Source organism: Capra hircus, chromosome 27, assembly GCF_001704415.2.
Source record: "Capra hircus breed San Clemente chromosome 27, ASM170441v1, whole genome shotgun sequence".
Taxonomy (NCBI): domain Eukaryota; kingdom Metazoa; phylum Chordata; class Mammalia; order Artiodactyla; family Bovidae; genus Capra; species Capra hircus.
In genome coordinates, this window is record NC_030834.1 from 28,636,315 (window position 1) to 28,658,765 (window position 22,451).

Sequence of the window (22,451 nt, forward strand, 5' to 3'; positions counted from 1 at the left end):
AGTATTAGACATTCAGCTTCAGCATCAATCCTTCCAATGAATATTCAGTGCTGACTTCCTTTAGGTTGACTGGTTTCACCTCCTTGCTGTCGAGTGGACTCCTTGAACAGAGCTGGTTTAGGGGAACTGTACTGAGAAGGCAGACCAGTGAAAAAAAGTTTAAGAGCAGACAAGTATTTCTAGTGTTCTTCAATTCACGTAAAAGACATTGCAAGTGGACTTTATAAGCATACTTTGTATATTATATTTAATTTCCTTTCCATGACTGTAAAGAAAACATCTGACTGGGTCTCAAGAAGTAAGAGGGCCAAACCTTGCCCTTGGTGTATTTTCACTGTCTTCAACCCTTTTTTAAAGCTATGAACTCCATCATTACACCTAGTGGGTTTAGGAGACTAGGGAGATGTAGTGTGATATTAAAAATGCACTGGCGCCATAGTCAAGAGATCTGGGTCTCCTAATATTTTCTAAATAGCATGATGGCAGAAATCAAAGAAGAGCTAAAGACCCTCTTGATGAAAGTGAAAGAGGAGAGTGAAAAAGTTAGTTTAAAACTCAACATTTAGAAAACAAAGATCATGGCATCCAGCTCCATCACTTCATGGCAAATAGATGGGGAAACAATGAAAACAGTGGCAGACTTTATTTTGGGGAGCTCCAAAATCACTGCAGATGGTGACTGCAGCCATGAAATTAAAAGACGCTTGCTCCTTGGAAGAAAAGCTATGACCAACGTAGACAACATATTCAAAAGCAGAGACATTACTTTGCCAACAAAGGTCCGTCTAGTCAAAGCTATGGTTTTTCCTGTGGTCATGTATGGATGTGAGAGTTGGAATATAAAGAAAGCTGAATACCAAAGAATTGATGCTTTTGAACTGTGCTGTTGGAGAAGACTTTTGAGAGTCCCTTGGACTGCAAGGAAATCCAACCAGTCCATCCTAGAGGAAATCAGTCCTGAATATTCATTGGAAAGACTGATGCTGAAGCTGAAACTCCAATACTTTGGCCACCTGATGCAAAGAACTGACTCATTTGAAAAGACCCTGAAGCTGGAAAAGATAGAAGGCAGGAGGAGAAGGGGACAACAGAGGATGAGATGGTTGGATGGCATCACCGACTCAATGGACGTGAGGTTGCCGGGGGTTGGTGATGGACAGGGAAGCCTGGTATGTTGCAGTCCATGGTGTCGCAAAGAGTCAGATACAACTGAGCAACTGAACTGGATTGAATTAGCATCACTGACACTGTGTTTCCATAGATAAATCATGGGAATTTATCGATGTATGTCCTGACAACCTCACCAGCTTGTCGTGGGGATAAAAGTAATGAAATCACATAAAAGTGCTTTAAAAAGTGAGATCTTCTAGAACCTCCAGACCTTCTAGAACTAACACCCAAAAAAGATGTCCTTTTAATTATAGGGGATTGGAATACAAAAATAGGAAGTTAAGAAATACCTGATTCAGTTCAGTTCATTTCTGTCGCTCAGTCATGTCTGAATCTTTGTGACCCCATGTACTTCAGCACTCCAGGCTTCCCTGTCCATCACCAACTCCCAGAGCCTACTCAAACTCATGTCCATTGAGTCATCCAACCATCCATCCAACCATCTCATCCTCTGTTGTCCCCTTCTCCTCCTGCCTTCAATCTTTCCCAGCACCAGGGTCTTTTCCAATGAGTTGGCTCTAAACATCAGGTTGCCAAAGTACTGGAGCTTCAGCTTCAGTATCCGTCCTTCCAATGAATATTCAGGACTGATTTCCTTTAGGATTGACAGGTTTGATATCCTTGCAGTCCAAGGGACTCTCAAGAGTCTTCTCTAACACCACAGTTCAAAAGCACTCAATTCTTCAGCACTCAATTTTTTTATGGTCCAACTCTCACATCCATACATGACTACTGGAAAAGCCATAGCTTTGACTAGGCAGACCTTTGTTGGTAATGTAATGTCTCTGCTTTTTAATATGCTGTCAAGGTTGGTCACAGTTTTTCTTCCAAGGAGAACTGTCTTTTAATTTCATGGCTTCAGTCACCATTTGCAGTGATTTTGGAGCCCCCCAAAATAAAGTATCTCACTGTTTCCATTTTTTTCCCCATCTATTTGCCATAAAATGATGGGACCAGATACCATACTCCTCAGTTTTTAAATGTTGAGTTTTAAGCCAGGTTTTTCACTCTCCTCTTTCACCTTCAGCAATAGGCTCTTCAGTTCCTCTTCACTTCTGCCATAAGGGTGATGTCATTTGCATATAGGTCTTTTATATTTTTCCTGGAAGTCTTGATTCCAGCTTGTGCTTCATCCAGCCCAGCATTTTGCATTATGTACTCTTCATATAAGTTAATAAGCAGGGTGACAATATACAGCCTTGATGTACTCCTTACCCAATCTGGAACCAGTCCATTGCTCCATGTCAGGTTCTAACTGTTGCTTTTTAACCCTCATGCAGATTTCTCAGGAGGCAGGTCAGGTGGTCTAGTATTCTCATCTCTTTAAGAAGTTTCCACAGTCTGTTGTGATCCACACAGTCAAAAACTTTGACGTAGTCAATAAAACAGAGTTTTTCTGGAACTCGCTTGCTTTCTCTATGATCCAACAGATGTTGGCAATTTGATCTCTGGTTCCTCTGCCTTTTCTAAATGCAGCTCGAACATCTGGAAGTTCTCAGTCCCTGTGCTATTGAAGCCTGGCTTGGAGAATTTTGAGCATTACTTTACTAGTGTGTGAGATGAGTGCAATTGTGCAGCAGTTTGAGCATTCTTTGGCATTGCCTTTCTTTGGGATTGGAATGAAAACTTATCTTTTCTAGTCCTATGGCCATTGCTGAGTTTTCCAAATTTGCGGGCATATTGAGTACAGCACTTTCACAGCATCATCTTTTAGGATTTGAAATAGCTTAACTGGAATTCCATCACCTCCACTAGCTTTGCTTATAGTGATGCTTTGTAAGACCCACTTGACATCGCATTCCAGGACCTCTGGCTCTAGGGGAGTGATCACACCACTGTCATTATCTGGGTCATGAAGATCTTTTTTGTATAGTTCTTCTGTATATTCTTGCCACCTCTTCTTAATATCTTCTGCTTCTGTTAGGTCCATACTGTTTTTGTCCTTTATTGAGCCCATTTTTGCATGAAATGTTCTTTTGGTATCTCTAATTTTCTTGAAGAGATCTCTAGTCTTTCCAATTCTATCATTTCCCTCTGTTTCTTTGCACTGATTACTGAGGAAGGCTTTCTTATCTCTCCTTGCTATTCTTTGGAACTCTGTATTCAGATGGGTATATCTTTCCTTTTCTCCATTGCCTTTTGCTTCTCTTCTTTTCTCAGCTGTTTGTAAGGCTTCCTCAGACAACCATTTTGCCTTTTTGCATTTCTTTTTCTTGGGGATGGTCTTGAACACTGCCTCCTGTACAATGTAACGAACCTCCATCTATAGTTCATTAGGCACCCTGTCTATCAAATCTAATCCCTTGAATCTATTTGTCACTTCCACTGTATAACTATAAGGGACTTGATTTAGGTCATACCTGAATGGTCTAGTGATTTTCCCTATTGTCTTCAATTTAAGTCTGAATTTTGCAATAAGGCATTCATGATTTGAGCCAGGGTCATCTCCCGGTCTTGTTTTTGCTGACTGTATAGAGCTTCTCCATCTTTGGCTGCAAAGAATATAATCAATCTGATTTTGGTGTTGACCATCTGGTGATGTCCATATGTAGAGTCTTCTCTTGTGTTGTTGGAAGAGGATGCTTGCTGTGACTGGTGTGTTCTCTTGGCAAAACTCTTTCAGCCTTGGCCCTGCTTCATTTTGCACTCCAAGGCCAAAGTTGCCTGTTATTCCAGGTATCTCTTGACTTCCTAGTTGTGCATTCCAGTCCCCTATGATGAAAAGGACATCTTTTTCTTTTTGGTGTTTTTCTTTTTGGTGTTCATTCATCAGTGTATATCTCTCAGTCACCCACTGATGAACTGTGCTCCCCACTCTATTCCGAAACTAGTGGGTGAAGAAAGCATATTTGTTTTACTCACTCTTGAATTCCTTTGTCTAGCAGAGTTCTTGCTACATAGCAGGCACTCCATAAAAATGGATTAACTGAAATGAGTAAGAGACTGAGTGTAGAAATGAATGGATGGTAAAATTTCCACAGATTGTAGGACAGCAAAGTCAGTCCTAAAGGAAATCAACCCTGATATTCATTGGAAGGACTGATACTGAAGCTGAGGCTCCAATGCTCTGGCCACCTAATACAAAGAGCTGACTCATTGGAAAAGACCCCAATGCCGGGCAAGACTGAGGGCAGGAGAAGAAGAGGGTGATAGATGATAAGACTGTTGGATGGCATCACCAACTCAATGGACATGAATCTGAGCAAAGTCTAGGAGATAGTGAAGAACGGGGAAGTCTGACGTGGTGCAGTCACAAAGAGTCGGACACGACCTAGTAACTGAACAACAACAATAACAGCCAGTGTTTTCTCTGTTTCTCTGATTGTAAAAACAATGCATAATCCCTCAACTTATTCAGGTCTCTATATATTACCTTTGGAGAAGATCTTCATTGATGGCCTTTGCTAAAATGTACCCTTTCCCATCATCTGCTCTCCCCTTAGGCTCCTCTTTATTTTTTGTAAAATTTACCTCTATCTGACTTAATTGTGAGTAACTTAATTGTGTGTTTATTTTCTTTATCCCCAGACTAATAAAATGGGTGAGAGGGAAGTGATGGTGGCAGCAGTATGCTCCAGGAAGAAAGAGTATCACTGAAATTGTTCAGAATTGAGTGATATTAAAGATGATTGACTTTTGGTGGTTTTTTTTTTTTTTTTAATTCTCTACAGACAGTGCTCCCTTTATTACCTGCATTCAGGATGAACAATCCCTCTGCTTCACCCTTAGTGCATCAATGCAAACCCCACTAGAACAGAGATAGCTTTTGTTTTTTTTTCATGGTTTTTCCCCTACATTAGATAAATTTAAGGGCAGTTTAAGCACTGGAAAATAAATATTGACATTAAAAAATAGCCATTCATAATCCCTTCACCCAAAAGTTAAATGGCTTTTTAAAAACATTTTAACATGTTTTCTTCCACCTTTTTCTGTGTATTTTTTTAACATAAATAAGAGCATGAAATGTACCCCTATGCCTGCAGTTTGTTTTTCTTTAATAGTTTCTAAGTAGTTAAATGAATACAATCTGAAAGCAGACAGCCACAGTTCCAAGCCCTGATCTGCCACTTACTGAAATGTGAGCTCTTAAGTCACATACTTAACATGTTTGAGCCTCAGCTTCCTGATTTTAAAAATAGGCTAATCACATAACTGCCTCGTTGGGCTGTTACAAAGATTAAGTGAGATAATCTATGTGCTTGGCTGGTGGTATGTGAATGTTAGTTTGGGGCGTGGACAGCCTCTAAAATGGTCTGCAGTGATCCTAGCCTCCGGGTATTTGCATCCTGTGTAATCTCCTACCTTTGAGTGTGGACCATGACTTAATGCTAGAGAAGTGACTAGTGACTCACTGCCAGAGAAAAGAATATAGCAAAAAGTAATTGAAATGCTACTTCTGAGAACTGGTTACAAAGAGACTGTGGCTTCTGTCTGGGTCCACTCTCTTGCTCTCTCCTTAAACTCTGAGCGAAGCCAGCTGCCTGCCACATGTGAGCTGTTCTAGGTGAGGTTTCTTGTGGCAAGGAGCTGAGGGAGACCTCTTGCCAACAGCCAGCAAGATACTGAATTCTGATGACAACATGAATGAGCTTGAAAATGAATTCTCCCCTGTTGAACCATCACGTAAGACCACAGATGCAGTTGTTGAACCATCACGTAAGACCACAGATGCAGTTCAAATGGATTGCAACCTTTTAAGAGACCTTGCCGCATTGGCATTCAGATTAATTGTGCCTGGATTCCTCATCCACAGGGATTCTCTGCTAGCTCAGACGGGAGTTTGCCTGCAATGCAGGAGATCTGAGTTCGATCCCTGAGTCAGGAAGATCACCTGGAGAAGAAAACGGCAACCCACTCCAGTATTCTTGCCTAGAAAATCCCATGGCCAGAGGAACCTGGTGGGCTACAGTCACGAAGAGTTGGACACGACTGAGCTACTTCACTTTCACTTTAACTTTCCTCATCCCCAGAAACCATGACATTAAAAAGTGTTTGTTGATTTAAAATAATTTCTACATTTTGAAGGAAGTCATTATATAATTTCAAGATAGGAGAGTGTAGAGTCCCCTGGAAGGTAACATTTTTCTTCCCCACGAAGTTTTTGAAAAAGATAGGAAACAGGACTGGGAGATGGGAAATCAACATACCTTTTTATTAATAAAAGCTGAGCTTTGGTATGTGGCTTGGTATGATAGCCACATAATCGTTCAACTGAGTCACAGAGGTAGGCAGACTGAGAATCCTGTCTTGGACAGTATTGGATAAAACAGGCTTTTTTATGTGTCTGGAAAGAACAGGACTCTGGAGAAAGATTCTGTTACTGGGAAGAAACAAGAAAACAGAAGTCTTCCAGCAGTCAGATACCAGAGAAAAAGGATTGAGTAGATCATGCTCAGTTTTATGACTCAAAGTTACTAGTGAACAGGGCAAGTAAACCCAGGAGGCACCAACCATGGTGTCCCCTGCACCTAGAGGGAACTTAATCAGTATTGATTAAGTAACACTCCTGGTCTAATTTTAGCCTTTACAAACTACTTATGAAAATCACCGTAATCACTGTACCATATTCATCATGTGGTTGTACTCCAATTTATTAAGCTAATCACATCTTGTTAGAAATTTAGATTATTTCAAGTCTTTAGTGTTGTAAAGTATTGCTGGTGTGAATGTCTTTCTTATTTCCTTAGCGTAAGTCCCCAAAAAGAGCACTCTTCATTCACAGGTTATGAGTATTTAAATGTTTCCTCTATTTTTAGTGTTAGTTGCTTAGTCCTGTCCGACTCCGTGCAACCCCATGGGCTGTAGCCAGCCAGGCTCCTCTGTCCCTGGAATTCTCCAGGCAAGAATACTGGAGTGGGTAATCATTCCCTTCTCCAGGGAATCTTCCCAACACAGGGATCGAACCAAGGTCTCCTTCATTGCAGGCAGATTCTTCACCATATGAACCACCAGGGAAGCTTATTTAGCAGTACTGCTAAATAGGTCTCAAAGGGCTGATTAACTTTTTCTCTCATCAGTGGAGTATAAAAATGTGCTTCTGATCCTTGAAACCTTGGATTTTAGATGTTATTTGATAATCTTTGCAAATTTGGTAAGTGAATCATATCTTGTCCTTATTTTAATTTGTAGTTCCTTGGTTATCGTTAAGGTTGAAGACTTTTCACTGTTAATTGGCCATTTGTATTTCCTTTCCTTTAAGTTATCTGCATGTTTCTGGTGTTCATGGATCCACTGGCATTATCCTTCTTCATCCTTAGGGCAAACACTCAATTGCCCTCTCTTCTGGAGCTGTGTGATCCTACAGAGAAGAGGGCCTGAGAAAATGCCACAGAATGTTTTCAATTATTCTTAATATTTCCGTAATAACCTGTTTCGGGACTTAATTTTTCAAGAGTGTTTCATACTCTATTGTTGTTGTTTAGTCACTAAGTTGTGTCTGACTCTTTTGCAACCCCATGGACTGTAGCCCACCTGGATCCTCTGTCCATGGGATTTCCCAAGCAAGAGTACTGGAATAGGTTGCCATTCTCTTCTCCAGTGGGTCTTCCTGACCAGGAAGTGAACCTGTGTCTCTTGCATTGCAGATGGAGTCTTTACCACTGCAACACCTAGAAGCCTCATACTCTATTACGGCTCATCAGTTCAGTTCAGTCGCTCAGTCGTGTCCGACTCTGTGAACCCATAACCGCAGCACGCCAGGCTTCCCTGTCCATCACCAACTCCCGGAGTTCACCCAAACCCATGTCCATCGAGTTGGTGATGCCATCCAACCATCTCATCCTCTGTCGTCCCCTTCTCCTCCTGCCCTCAATCTTTCCCAACATCAGGGTCTTAATGACATTGAATATAGCATGATATAATGTCAGGATTTGTTCTAAGGGCTTTGCATAGATTAATGCACTGAATCCTCACACCGACTCTAGCAAGTAGTTACTATTTTTATAACCATTTACAGAAGAGGAAGCTAAGGAGAAAAAGCACTGGGTATCTGTTTTGCCCCAGGTAAAACAGATAACAGGTGGCAGAGTTTGAGAGTTTCCATGCCAGGGTGTGAGAGTTTATCCACTTATCTACCCAGTACAACATGGTGGTTAACCCTAGAGAATAATGGACTTAATTTTCCCTAACAAGTCATCTGTAATGAATAATGTGTCTCCACATTAAAATGATAAGTGTTCTACATCACTCGGATAAGTTTTAATAATAAAATGATTGTTTTCAAAACTGAAGAAGTTTTTTTCTGATTATAAATGATCTGTTTATTTTGATGTTTAAAATGTTCAGAGTTCATAAAAAACAAAGAAAAATGATGCAAGTTCATCATCCAGAAGTAGAAAAAGTGCAGTATAAAAAAATTCGATCAATCAGAAATTCTACTTTCATATTATGGCAACAAAATCTGATGGGATGATGGAGGGGATTAAACGCATAAATCTTACTTGCTCTAAAAGACTTTCACATCACCCAGTGGCTCAGCGGTTAGAAGTGTCTGCCTGGAATGTGGGAGACCTGGGTTCGATCCCTGGGTCAGGAAGATCCCCTGGAGAAGGAAATGACAACCCACTCCAGTATTCTTGCCTGGAGAATCCCATGGAGGGAAGAGCCTGGTGGGCTACAGTCCATGGGATCACAAAGAGTCAGACATGACTGAGCGACTTCACTTTCTTTCACTTTATTGACTATATATATATATATATATATATATATATATATATTTAACTTTATTGACTATATATATATAAAACACTATAACATTTAGATGTTACTAAAGGAACATACCAACTGGGAGAAACTTAATTATTTAGGTACAACCTTTTTAAATTCAATTATAGACATGAGATTTCACTTAAACAGAAGAAAAAAAAAAGCATTTAAAAGCAGCCCAGATAACCTCAGATATTTGGGTTGCTTCCTCTAATTCTATTTCCCCTTCTATTTAGAACACTAATTTGTTGCATTTACTTTAACAAAAAGAATGTACCACACACTTAAGTTAATCAAACTTACATAGTAAATCATGGGTAAATGCAATTTAGATGTACACTGCAGACCTGAAACCATGCTACTGAAAACTGATGACCTCCATTTTATGAAGTCATGAAATGACTGACTGCTCTAAAAACTATGACAAACATTTAAAATCAACTGAGATTGATTTTTGGTTATTGGGGCTATTCAAAAATCATATAATCCTAAAACTACAAGCATAAGCACACTGTTCACATTTAATTTTAAAAATTTAAACAATAATTTTTAAAGCCTAAAATAGTCTTTATTCAAAAATCCTTTAAAACTAAACATTGATTATTCTTGTAAAATCATTAATTATCTCATGCCTTAATTGTCAGTGTTACCAAGTGAGAATTGATCTCAAATATATATTTTCTGGTGTTAATACCTATTTCACCTGTTTCAAAATACTGTGAAAAATTATACTTCACAATGTCGGGACATGATATACTCAAGTAAAGGCAAGCACCGTATCTTTATCCTCTTGTCTAACAATATACCTGGTTCACAGTAGACATGAAGCCAATAACTATTGCCCATATTTTCTATCTAAAGGTAAATATATTAGATCTTGAATATTTTCTATTTTCATGCCAGAATATCACTAAACTTCTCTTTCACTGGGTTTTTAAAATGCACAGGCTTAAGAAGAATAAAAAAATAGGATCAGTTACTTTGACAGCAATCCAGTGATATCTCTGTTCTTGATCTCTTTTGAATCTCTTTGATTAAAAATCAAATATTTGATTGGATTTAAACTGTAGGGCTTTTTTCCCCCTTTCTCTGTTTTTGCTTTTTCTATCTTCCACCCAATGTGGTAAGTACTGACCTATGCATGAGTTGCACAATACAGAAAAAAGGGCAGAACAAAGGTATATCCTAACTTCACTTCTTACTAATCTGTAACTCTGTGCAAATTTCCCATTTGCAAAATAATAGATCTAATATTGTTCCCTCATAACATCATCTAACAAAATCATAATACCACCTATCGTCATAATATTTAACAACTGCCACAATCCTTGCCTATTCTTAGGTACACTGTAATTTCTTTTCAATGTTATTTTTATTTCTAATTATCCAAGGTAATCAAAGATGCGCTTTTTTTTTTTTTTTTTTTTCGAAAATAGACTTCTACCAAAAAATAGAAAAATTCTAAAAATGTGGATGGGAATAATCCAAAAAAAGATAAACATTTGGAAAATCTGACAAAGAGTTGAAATGTTCCAAAATAGATGATGTGATGATGAGATACTATGTGACAGTGAGTAAGTCCTGTCTTTTCTATTTCTGGTTTTGTTCAGAGCCAGCCAGGGGACAGGAGGGAATCGACAGCTCACGTGATCTTAAATCCCCTAGCTCTGTTGCTGGGCCTGAAGGTGCTTAGTTTGTCTCTCATTTCTAAGAGAAATGAGATGTGCCTTAGTCAGTGTGAGGCTAGCCTGTAAGATGGTGCGGGTTCATCCTGGCACTGGTGTGCTCTGGATTGTCCCATCAGTCCAGCAGCCATGAGGACATTGCCTTGCTCATCACTAGATGGGGGAGCAACCCTAAGTATAGTATTTCCATGCAATAGTGCGCAAAGGTACAAAGCAGGTGACAGCATGGAAGAAAGAGTCTCCTCCCCCCCTTCCATCTTTGCAGGGAGGCCCTAGAAGTCTTCCTGTTTTATCTCATTGTCCAGTGGAGGTTATGCCTACTTCTTGAACATACCTCTGTACCCTAAGATCAAAGTACCTGAACCAAATCAGGGTTCCAGTGGGAAAGAAGGGGGTCAGAGGTAGGATATTTTGGATAGGCAATATAGTATACCTAATTTAGATGAACATTTTAATACAACAAGGTAGGGGAAGATTTTAATTTTTTTAACAACAGCAAAAAAACCCTGAGGTTCAAATACAATAAGTAACTTGTCTTAGACCACAAGACTACATAGGAATGGAGCAAGATTGAAATTCAAGTTTCTCTCACTAGAAATAGTTTCATTCTTAATATTAAGTTCACGTATTAACTCCCGTTTGACTGTTAAATAATTTAGCTGAAATGAGTACATTTGTACTAGCTTTGTATGTGTACAAATTTATTGTATAAATAAAAATAACTCCCTCAACTCTATTTGGTAAGATATTAATTTCCATAAAGATACTGAAAGGCTTAAGTAGAATTTACAAAAGAAAGAGGACAGAACATCAGGAAATAGTAGAGTTGAACACCGAGTAGATAGAGAGCCACGGGACTTACTTTGTTTTAAAAGACAAAATCATTATCAGAGAAATGCAAATGAAAACCACAATGAGGTTCCATTTCACGCCAGTCAGAATGGCTGCCATCCAAAAGTCTACAAGCAATAAATGCTGGAGAGGATGTGGAGAAAAGGGAACCTCTTACACTGTTGGTGGGAATGCAAACTAGTACAGCTACTATGGAGAACAGTGTGGAGATTCCTTAACAAATTGGAAATAGAACTGCCTTATGACCCAGCAATCCCACTGCTGGGCATACACACCGAGGAAACCAGAATTGAAAGAGACACGTGTACCCCAATAGTCATCACAGCACTGTTTATAATAGCCAGGACATGGAAGCAACCTAGATGTCCATCAGCAGATGAATGGATAAGAAAGCTGTGGTACATATACACAATGGAGTATTACTCAGCCATTAAAAAGAATTCATTTGAATCAGTTCTAATGAGGTGGATGAAATTGGAGCCTATTTTACAGAGTGAAGTAAGCCAGAAAGAAAAACACCAATTCAGTATACTAACGCATATATATGGAATTTAGAAAGATAGTAATGATAACCCTGTATGTGAGACAGCAAAAGAGACAAAGATGTATAGAACAGTCTTTTGGACTCTGTGGGAGAGGGAGAGGGTGGGATGATTTGGGAGAATGGCATTGAAACATGTATAATATCATATAAGAAATGAATCGCCAGTCCAGGTTAGATGCATGATACTGGATGCTTGGGGCTGGTGCACTGGGATGACCCAGAGGGATGGTACGGGCAGGGAGGTGGGAGGGGTGTTCAGGATGGGGAACACATGTACACCCGTGGCGGATTCATGTTGATGTACGGCAAAACCAATACAATATTGTAAATAATTAGCCTCCAATTAAGATTAATAAATTTAAATTTAAAAAAAAAGACAAAACCAGCTACTAGTTATAAGGCAAGAAAATTACCATTAATAATGAATGACAGTAATACACCAGCAGTGACTGAGCTTCCTACAAAGTCTTTTCTGTTAGTTTAACGATATAGGAAATAAGATATTGTTTATTCTAGTTTTGCCATTGACTTCTATATTTTACTAGTGATATATTTTAGCAGATTTCAGTATCACTTGTGATCATCTAAATGGTGATAAGAGACACCATCATCTACTGAAGACAGTGAGTGACCTACAGACCTTTCACAGTAGAATGTTTTTGAGGCAGACTTGTTTTACTTATGCTAATGTTAAAGTGAGTTTCCTTTTTTAAAGCACATTTCAGCTGGTCTAAATACAGCAGAGTCCCTGAAGGAAGCCATATTTAAATTAACTCTCCTTGGTATGGCTTTAAATTCTCACACTGACTGTTTGATTCTGCAATTTTTCTTACTGCCTGGCAAGGGCAAGTAATTCTGTGTGCTAAAATACTATGTGTCGAAATTGGCACTGTTATTAGTAACTGCAAGGATTTACCCAACAAATATTTGTGCAATTGTTTGTATTTTTTAAAATACCTTTCTGTTGAATGAGTACTTGCAACATAGATTTCCATCATTAGACTTAATTAAGCATAAAAAAAATCAGTGTGCAGTCACACAAAGACGCAGTGTCGGTTTTGCCTTCCATAAAGTCTCATGTTCAAAGCAAGGATTTATGTAGAATTTCATGTAGAAATGTATCTATAATCACTGTGTTTCTACCTCCAAACTGAGCATAAGGCTTAGGGCTGCAATATCTCACACCTACACACTGCAGCTGCGTTAGTTCTCTCATCTTCTTTATTCTCTTCTTACCTTTAATTAAAATGCATTAAAGAAAGAAAAAAGAAACAAATGGTTGTAGAAAGCAGTATTTAAATGGAAACAATTGCTCTAAATGCTGCTGTTTAGGAAATATATGGCATGGTATGCAGCTTTGCAAGGCATCAACAAGTACACACAAGATAACGTTAAGTATTATTGATTATGATGCTGGTTGGAGTAAAAGGACTATTCCTGGGATCTGACTTCCAGATGGAACTTTTCAGCCTATCAGCCAGGGCAAGTCCTGAATCTTTCACTTTTTGAAATCATGTGTGTTTTCATAAAATTTACAAATGCATATAGCACTGAGTTACTTTTCCATTGCTGCTATAGAAAGTTACCACAAGCTTGGTGGTTCACAGCGTACAACTAATGTATTATCTTAAGAGTTCTGGAGGTCAGGAGTCTGAAATGGTTTTTCCGGGCTAGAGACAAAGTGTTGGAAGGATTTTGCTCCTCTCTGGAGGGTCTGGAGGAGAATCGTCTCCTTGCCTTTTCCAGCTCTGCAGGCTGCCCTTATGGCTTGGCTCCCTTCCATCCACAAAGCAAGCAATGGCCAGTTCACTCATAACCTATTCCTCTGACACTGACTCTTTTGCCTTCCTCTGCATTATGGACCTTGGTGATTACACCGACCCCAAATGGACAATCCAGGATAATCTATCTCAAAACCAGCAGATTAGCAAATATGATTTCATCTGCTACCTTAATTCCCATTTCATTTCAGTTCAGTTCAGTCGCTCAGTCGTGTCTGACTCTTTGCGACCCCATGAACCACAGCACGCCAGGCCTCCCTGTCCATCACTATCTCCCAGAGTCCACCCAAACTCATATCCATCGAGTCGGTGATGCCATCCAACCATCTCATCCTCTGTCATCCCCTTCTCCTCCTTCCCTCAATCTTTCCCAGCATTAGGGTCTTTTCCAATGAGTCAGCTCTTCGCATCAGGTGGCCAAAGTATTGGAGTTTCAGCTTCAACATCGGTCCTTCCAATGAACACCCAGGACTGATCTCCTTTAGGATGGACTGATTGGATTTCCTTGCAGTCCAAGAGACTCGCAAGTCTTCTCCGGCACCACAGTTCAAAAGCATCAATTCTTTGGTGCTCAGCTTTCTTCACAGTCCAACTCTCACATCCATACATGACCACTGGAAAAACCATAGCCTTGACTAGATGGACCTTTGTTGACAAATATCTCTGCTTTTTAATATGCTGTCAAGGTTGGTCATAACTTTTCTTCCAAGGAGTAAGCATCTTTTAATTTCATGGCTGCAATCACCATCTGCAGTGATTCTGGAGCCCAGAAAAGTAAAGTCAGCCACTGTTTCCACTGTTTCCCCATCTATTTCCCATGGAGTGATGGGACCAGATGCCATGATCTTCGTTTTCTGAATGTTGAGCTTCAAGCCAACTTTTTCACTCTCCTCTTTCACCAAGTAATTTAACATATGCAAAGGTTGCAAGTATTAGGACAGGGCATTTTTTTAAGAGGCCATTGTTCTGCCAACCACAAACAGGCAGAGATATACCCCACTCTAATACAATTAGAAGTATAATAGTAGATAATAGTGAAGTTGCTCAGTCGTGTCCAACTCTTAGCGACCCCTTGGACTGCAGCCTACCAGGCTTCTCCGTCCATGGGATTTTCCAGACAAGAGTACTGGAGTGGGGTGCCATTTCCTTCTCCAGGGGTCCTTCCTGACCCCAGGATCGAACCCCGGGTCTCCTGCCTTGTAGGCAGACGCTTTACCATCTGAGCCACCAGGGAAGTCCGAAGCAGTATAATATTAGGATAATATTCAGCAGTCCAGTATTTTCACTCAAAGATTTGACGTATTTAAATATGTATAAACCATGCATATTTGAGCACTATATAACCTATGTATGCAAGGAATTACCACTTTCCATAATAAATGTACAGGCAAATTCATAAATATTCCTAAACAAAACGAGTCATGTGTTAAATGCACAAAATTAAGTCTAAGCTCTTCTGCTTCACTTCCCTGGTTTTTAGCTTGGCTGCTGTGTCACACTTTATCCACCTACTTATTCTAATAAGGTGTTCACCACACACCTCTGTTTCAAAAAACAAAGGCATATAATTACATATGTACACAAACAAACCCACTTATGAGCACACACACATACACCTCATCAGGTTTCTGAATCAATCTCTCACACGAAGGAAAGCTTTTTCATCCTGATTTCCAAGGATTTACCTTGCAGCTGCTGTTGTGAAATCCACTCCCATGATGTTTCCAGGACTGAAACCACTCTAATCCCACGATGCCTAATTCTAAGAAGGCTATGGTTACCCTGCATTCAAAGTCTGAGTCCCCCATCTCCTTTCAATGTAGGCATACACCATACATCCTGGTTCACCTCTGAGTATAGACTTACATTCTGAGGAATTGTATTTTGATTTCTAGGAGGATCCTAGAATCCTGACTGTGTGTTGATGGCATTAGGTTTAGTTTGTAAGATCTTGCACACTCAAATTAATTTCTGGGATGGCTACCGAGAGAAAAATCATATTTATTACACAATGAGTTGTGTTCTATTGAAAATGGAAGAGGAGTCACACTGGTAGAATTCACTCTGTCTTAAGTAACATGCTCAACCTAAAACAGCTTATTTGGCAACTAAATTCCCTAAAAATTTAATTTTTCTAAGACATTAAATCATTGCAATAAATATTTACTAAACACCTATTACATGCCAGGCTCAGCTCTAGGCACATGGGATAGATGAGTATACAAAAGAGAAAAATGACCCGCGTCTAACATGTGTTATGTCACAGAGCAGAGCAGTACACTCAGGCCACCTCAGGCAAGGGGCTTCCCTGGTGGCTCAGACTGTAAAGAATCCACCTGCAACTCGGGAGACCTGGGTTCAATCCCTGGGTTGGGAATTACAGGACTTTGTCATAAGAAGCCACAATGCAGGAAGGAAACAATGGCAGCCTGCCTTTCTCATGGTCTTGTTCTTCCCTAAACCTGCTTCTCTTTCCGTTTCTATTGTACCTCATAATTTACATTTTGGTGTATTCTTTTACATACTCATCACTAGAATGTAAGCTTCAAGACGGCAGGCAGGGGATTTCCTTGATGTTGGTATTAGCAGAATCTTCATGGCTCAGAACAGTGTCTGGCATATAGTAGATTCTCAAGAATTTTTGTTGAATGAATGAATAAATAAGTGAACTTTGCCTGTAGGTCCATTCCTGGTTGCTCTCCTCCTCGGCTCCCACGTCATACTTTATCCAGTCTTTACTGGCATATACTGGAAAAAGAGAAGTACTAGTGTTTCGTAACTTTAGCTCTCATAGTTTTCATTTCTTCATCTGTAAATTGAGGGTAATAAAGGTTTTACTGGCTATCTACTGCTGTATAATAAATGACCCCCCAATTTAGTGGCTTATAACCATAAAAAAACAATAAAATTGTATTATTTCATATTATTTTTAGGTGCCAGGAATCCAGGATTGGCTTCGCTGGGTTCCTAGCACCAGGGTCTACTAGCCAAAGGCTCTCATGAAGTTGTACTTAGGAAACTGGCTAAAGCTGCAGTCATCGGAGACTTAATTAGGGCTGAAGCTTTATTTCTGAGTTTATTTCTGCATTGCTGGCAAATAATGCAGGTTGTTGATTGGAAGCCTCAGTTCCTCAGCTTGTGGTCCTTTTCACAGAACTGCCTGGAGTGTCCCAGCGACATGGAGCTGGCTTCCCTTAGGGCGACCCAAGAGTGGGCAAGGCAGAAGCCACGTGGCTTGTGTCATCTAGCCTCAAAAGCCACACACCATCTTTCTGCAGTCTCTTACCAGTTACACAGGTCAGCCCTGTTCACTGTAAGACGAGACTGCACAGAGGCACAAATACCAGGAGGTGAGGATCACGGGGGAATCATCATCTTCAAGTCTGGCCACCAGAAGATATTTAGCAGGATGGTGGCTGGCATTTAAATAAATCAGACATGTCAAGTACCTGGCATGGTGCCAAGTACACAGTTATTAGGAAATATCAGCTCTGTTTGGTTGCTCAGGTTTTGCTGAGCTTTTTTTAAATATGTATTTAGTGATAGAAGAGTCTCTCTCAGTGCTTTCTGTAGATGTCTGCCTTTATCTGCGGGATTCACTCTCTTTCTTATCCATTCATTCAACAAGCCTGCCTTCCTCAAATACTGTAGAACGTGTCAAGCTTATTCACCTAAAATAAACATTCTTGACACCAACCACAAGGTGAAATAATGACCCTCGATGGTATGAGAATGCACTATTTCTTGGCATCTGTGCAATGATATTATCTCCTGGATTTCCAGGGTATACCTGAGGGTCTGGCAGCGGTAAGTAAGTTGGCCACCTTCTCTAGCTCTCCCTGATCACTTTGACCCTTTCAACATTACCTTCTCTGCTTCCGGCTTCTCTGCACACAGAGAGAAGTTTGTCACGGCCTCAGTCTGGATGTCATGAGAGCAGACCTCTGCGGCCTCAGTAATACAGAGCTGTGCAGAAATAAAAGGGATAAGGAAGCGGATGAGGACAAGACTTTGGCAAAGGACTGAAGACAAAGCTGGGAGCAGAGAAAAAAAATCCTTCTAAAACAAACTTTTCATCAAATCTGAGATCAAATCATAGGAAAAGGAGAAATTTTGAAAGCCTCATTCTTCTTGATTTTGTTTTGAATGATAAGCTGTTGATGAGTGCTCTCCTATATGCATTATTTTTGCACATTTGAAGAAACTAATCATAAGCCTCCCCTGAAGCTGGCACCTGTTTAATTCTGTACTGCCAGCAAGGGTGCCACAGGAGCAGAGGCCTCACTCTGGGTAGATAGCCCAAGATTAAACTTCAGTTGGAACGCTGGGAGAAGCTGGTATGCTGAGTCAATACCAAGTACCAGGTTTAATTTGATGTTTTCCATGCACGATCAAAACTGTGTTTTTTCCTAACCGTGGAGCTATTGCCTCCTCTGCTTTCTTTTATGGGTTCCCTGTAGAGTATGTGTTATGTTCTGATATTTGAAATTGATCGTGCAGGTTCTATTTCAAGGGTGATAATAAACCTGGTACCAAAGCTGCGGTTAGTGAAGATGACTATTAACCTTTCTTCTAATACGGTCAATTGATTTTGCCTTGTGGCACAAACTGATTTCCACTATGAACTGCTGATGACTTCAATTTAAATATCACATATAGATGAAGAATTAGAAATGGAAGAGAAATCGTTGTCTGGATTTTTGCACAGAGAGCTGAAAAGAGTTATCCCTTCTTACATCCAGACTATTATTATAAATGTTGCCATTAAGGAATTCATAGACAAATTAAAACCTTTTATTATCTGCTATGTGGGGATGAACATGTACAGCATATCAGACTTTTCCATTTACTTATGAAGGTAAAGATCAACATGCCAAAAATCTTGAAGCAATTTTAAGATCAAAATGATCCTTGCCATTGCGTGGTGAAAGGAAGTTAAGTTTCAGAATTAGATAAACCAGACTTACTGTCCTCAGTTTCTTTATCTGCCAAGAAAACAAAGAATTCCTGCTCGTTAGTTCCGTGAAGGTTAAATTATTTAACATCTGCAGCACCTAGAAGAATACTAGGTGAATGTTGAGTAAAATGTGAGTTCTCTTCTTTCTTGGAATGGTTTTTACACTATATGTACAATTGTTGCTATTGTTTCTTCATTTCTGGGTCTGAAGAGTCTCAGGTTTTATTCTAATTTGCTACAACAGATTTCCTTCATATTCCATATTGACTGGGTTATAGATGAGTTACGCAGTGACTGATTGAGAAATAGATCTCTGAACATTTTATTGTCATCTTAATTTGGATGATCAAAACTGGATCAAAACTGGTTTGGCATTAATCAAAATATATGCAGCACTTACAGTTGTTCTTTATATGGCAGTTTTCACTGGTGCCTTGTCATCTGTTTACTATCATGGGTGAAAGTCCAGTAAATTTCATTTTTGTAGTTAAAAAAGTCTTTATTCCTAAATGATTAGTTAGCTAGAAAAATTATAAACATCCTAACTCAAGACTTGGGTGAGAAAGAGATCTGATACTGCTTGTAAATTCTCCACTGCAAACAAAATCAGCATTTATATGATGTAAGAACCATGTGGACCCATTATCAGTCCTTGTACACGTGATTTTAAGTTTCCAAAATTAGGATTTAAAAAATATCCAACAAGGACCAAATGGGAACATGATACATGTGTTTCTAGAGTTACTTAGAAATTACTTTGTAAAACGAACTTTGATATTCATGGATTGAGAATAAAGATGCCTCTAGATAGCTTAAAGCAACATTATGAAAGTGGACACATGCTATATTAGCATAGTATTTACTCCTGTTCAAGTAGAAGCCAAACTTCTATTTCTTTATATTATGCCTTTTGGAGACCAGGAGGAGAAAACCAATTTACTTAAGAATTAAAACAATAACTTTGAAAACAAAGCCCCAGGAAGCTCAAGGACATGGTAATAATTGTACCTCCAGAATGAGGCAGCAAAATCTGTATCTTTTACTGAAAAAGATTTGAGTGGACAACAGCTGTAAAAAGACCGAGGATTTTGGACATTTTAGTGACTTAAAAATGGGAAGACAAACGCTCTGAGGTTTTTATTGAAAACCTTGTGCTAAAGAAATTAATATATATCCAGAGCTATGGCATATGTATATTGTGTTTGGAGATATCCTGATGTGTTTAATGCAAATTCTTAAACACATCAGGATAAGTTTGGTCACTAGGTCGTATCTAACTCTTGCAACCCCATGGACTGTAGCCCACCAGCCTCCTCTGTCCATGGGATTTCCCAGGCAAGAATACTGGAGGGGGTTGCCATTTCCTTCTCCAAGTGATCTTCCTGATCCAGGGATCAAACCAGGCCTCCTGCTTGGCAGGCAGATTCTTTACCATTCTTTACCACCATATATTACCTAAAGTAACACATCCAAGGCACTGTATACATCTCATCCATGGTTTAAATTTGGATTAAGGGGCAAAACAGAAGGCTTAGTTTGTTTATTATAGGAAACATAATTTAATAATCAGTGAGTTGAAACTGCTAATTGACTCAACTCAGTAAAATGTCTTTTTGCACTAACTCTCAGTAGTCAGTTTCCCTGAATTTGTTATGCCTATGAATGCTGGAAAACCACGGCCTTCCTTGGTATGATAGCTGACACGGGTTTGACTTCTCGCTGGATTTGCTTGCTCAGTTGATTTTGTAATATTCATTTCTCCTTAGATTTTCTGTATTCATGTTCTGAAATGCTTTTTCTCTCTACATATGGAATTTTATTACCAAAAGGTAAGTGGGCTTCCCTGGTAGCTCAGACAGTAAAGAATCTGCCTGCAATGCAAGAGACCTGGGTTCTATCCCTGGTTTGGGAAGATTCCCTGAGAAGAGGATGGCCAACCACTCCAGTATTCTTGCCTGGAGGATTCCATGGACTAAACAAGCCTGGTAGGCTACAGTTCATGGGGTTGCAAAGAGTCTGACACAACTGAGCAACTAACACAAGAACAACATTAAAGCACGAAGATAGTATGTTTGTTGAAGGAATCATCTGAGAGGCTGCAGATAGCAAAATGTTTGTGTAAACTAAAAAATGCTTTCTTACAAGAAACTCTTTCGACAACTTAAATCTGTGTGTCCGTAGGCAGATTTTATAAACTCAGGGCTGGGACTACTAGAGAGACCAATTTTGTTGCTTTGGCCTTGGTTCTAGAAAGAATTACTTAGATTTTTTTAATTTTAATTGCTTGAAACTTTCACTGTCCTCTAGGAGTTAAGAACATAGGCTCATTGACTTTATATGAGCCAGAGCTGACTCTCTTGATCTGGCCACGTTATTTATCTATTTATTTTTACCATACCACACAGCATGTGAGATCTTAGATCTCTGACCAGGGATGGAACCCATGTCCCCTGCAGTGGAAATGTGGAGTCTTAACCACTGAACCACCAGTGAAGTCCCTCTGTCACTTCTGATGTGACCTCTGCCTCCTTCCCTCTTTAAGCCCCGGTTTCCTCATCTGGAGAAATCACGCCATAGTGGTACCTATTCTTCACGTTGTAAGGGTTAGATTGGGTTTTCTTATAACAGTACAAATCACAAGTGACTGGTGCATTTAAGTTTGCAAAACTTGTTACCTTTATTCTCTGTAGATGTTGGTTTGATTTATTCTTTCCTAAAGAGTTCTGAGCAGTCTTCTTGCCTTCTCATCAACGTCTTCACTCTGTGGAAACTGCTCTTCCAGGTGTTGTGGAAACACAGCAAAGGAGATCTTTGACTCTCCAGAGCTCCTTCTCTAGTGGGGGTAAATATGCACAGAAGTAGCTCAGAACAACAGTGTGGATGATAACTGTTAGAGCAGAAACATAGCATTGTTAAATTAACTTCAGGAGTTCAGGAGGAAGTCTGGTTGTGTAACTTTCAAGTCCAGAGCAAAATGAGAATGCAGAGGCCCTTGTTCAAATTTCAAGAGCAGAGTACAAAGCTAAGCACTGGCCACTTCTGAGCTTGGGGCCATGTGTGACTGTGTGTGTCCCACACCTAAGAAGTGGATCCAGACTGGATGGGCACATTCATTTCACGCAAGAAAATTAGAGATCTATTTGTTGAGAGACCTAGCCGATCAACTAGACCTTGGAGGATGCAAAGAACTTTGAAGAATGGATAGAACGGTCTGGATAAAAGAAAAAAATTGTGTTGTGCCTCCCCTCCCCCACTCCATGGAGTTAAAAATGGTTTTGGTTTTTTTTTTTTTAATGAGACTTACTAGGGAAAAGAGATTTTGACAACAGAAAGGGAAGGGAGATGAGATAACAGAACGAAATTTGAATTTTCTAATAAGAAAAAAGCAACCCAAAGGATTTTGAGAATTAATGCAAGATCAGATCAATTTAGGAAGATGTCTCTGGCGGCAGCAAAACAGAAGAACTGATTTGCTGAAGGAGGCACAGGCAGTCGGACCCCTGAGAGTGACGTAGTCCTTAACTGGGGAGTGGCAAGGTTCTCCGTTTCTATTCTCACATTCTGAGCAATGTGATGTATGCTTTTTTCTTCCCCCACACAAAGCAACGATCTGTTTCTGTTCTGAAGACATCTTCAATTATAGAGTGCCGGCCAAAGAAAAACATAATGGAATTTTAACCAGATTTCTTTATCTCTGTAGACAGCTTTTCAGGAACATCTCCATTCAGGTTACAGAAGGAGAGCCTGAGAACACCCAA

At 39.6% G+C, this 22,451-nt stretch overlaps 1 long non-coding RNA gene across 2 annotated transcripts in view; it reads right to left on the minus strand.

Moving 5' to 3' along the window:
* The window catches only part of LOC102185059, a 141,576-nt gene that overhangs the window by 42,181 nt on the left and 76,944 nt on the right, over window positions 1-22,451 (minus strand). The window contains exons 5-7 of one of the 2 annotated variants that reach the window (XR_001297356.2): window positions 21,369-21,526; window positions 17,604-17,702; window positions 15,853-16,484 (exon numbers count right to left, since the gene is read on the minus strand). This is a non-coding gene — a long non-coding RNA (uncharacterized LOC102185059). Of the gene's footprint in view, window positions 1-15,852; window positions 16,485-17,603; window positions 17,703-21,368; window positions 21,527-22,451 lie in introns of those variants that run through there. The other variant, XR_001917359.1, reaches the window with a different exon arrangement.